The sequence below is a fragment of the Meleagris gallopavo genome, chromosome Z, assembly GCF_000146605.3.
Source record: "Meleagris gallopavo isolate NT-WF06-2002-E0010 breed Aviagen turkey brand Nicholas breeding stock chromosome Z, Turkey_5.1, whole genome shotgun sequence".
NCBI lineage: Eukaryota > Metazoa > Chordata > Aves > Galliformes > Phasianidae > Meleagris > Meleagris gallopavo.
In genome coordinates, this window is record NC_015041.2 from 29,093,886 (window position 1) to 29,095,466 (window position 1,581).

Here is a 1,581-nt window from a genome sequence, read left to right on the forward strand (position 1 = left end):
TGTTGTTTTGTTGGCATTGTTCATTTGCTTTGTTGTTATTTTTGTTTTCTTTTCTTTTGTAACATTGGCAACCTAGATGAATCTTTCTTTGGGTAAGCCCAACTTTTCTACAAAATCTGTCTCACATCTGCAAAGCCTTAATCTCCCCAACTGTCTTTAAGTTGTGTCTTTAACATTTGAGATTGTTACAGGAAAGACATGATTTACTGTTTCTTATCATTCTGACAACATACAACTGTTTCTTGAATAAGTCTGACAACAGTCCAGTTCAAATTTGGATACAACTTCAGGGAGTGAAACCAAGCATTGCAGTGCAGTATTAATATTACATTTACTAACTTCACAGAACTTTTGAAGAAAATACTGTTATACATTAACTTTTAACATAGAGCACAGTTATTAGAAGATCAAATGCACTGTGTCACCGCCAGCTGCTGTGTCGGGAATTACATGCAGTGTATGTGTAATAGCACAGCCCTTGATTACAAATTATTCCAGTTTTCAACTATAAGAGGGGCATAAATTCTAAGGTTAAGAATGTCATTCTGGAAAATCAAACTACTAAAAATAATCTACAAGACAGTACAAAGCACTCACTTTTGTCAGAAAGATCCTAACCTCAGAATTGTTTCTGAAATGGAAGTCTGAGTTCAAGGTGAGTAGAATTTTCAGGAAGATGTGTAGCTTCACTGAAAAATCCAAAATTGTTGCTATTCTTTTTCATTTAAAACACATTTTTCTTGATTTACTTTCTGTCTTGAAGCAGAGAAATGGTGAATGGAGATCGACAAAGACTTCAGCATCTTTCATTCCCTTAAGTCCTTTGGTCTGAGCACACATCAGTGCTCCTAAGGGTTCTTCAAGTTATACAGTCATGAGGGGCAGTGTACATACTGCTAATGATCAAGATATCTCAGCATAGCCATGATTTTCCTTTCCTAATTGTGAGAGAGACTTGGGGGAAGTGTTATAGGATGAGAAATTTAGGCTAACACTGTTCTTGCAGCGGATCTTCCATATCGGTAAAAGACATGTTTGTGTTTTGAAGCCTCATCACAGAATTTTAATTATAGAAAATGCAGTTATGAATATTTGTACTTGTGCTTCCAACATCTATAAAGATATTGATTCATAGAATCATCTGGGTTGAAAAGATCATCTAGTTTCAACCTCCTGCCATGGGCAGGGTCATCAACCACTAGACCAGGCTGCCCAAAGCCGCATCCGGCCTGGCTTTGAATGTCTCCAGGGATGGGGCATCCACAACCTTCTTGGGCAACTTGTTCCAATGCAGCATCACCCCCTGAATGAAAAACTTTTCCCCAATATCTAACCTAAATCTCCCCTGTCTTATATCCCCCTTGTCCTATCACTATCCACCCTTGTAAACAGCCATTTCCCTTCCTGTTTATACACTCCCTTCAAGTACTGGAAGGTTACAATGAGGTCTCCCCGGCGTCTTCTCTTCTCCAAGCTCAAGTTCCCAAACCTTTTTTCATAAGAGAGGTGCTCCAGCCTCTGATCATCTTAGTGGCCCTCCTCTGGACCCATTCCCAGAGCTCCACACCCTTCCTGTACTGG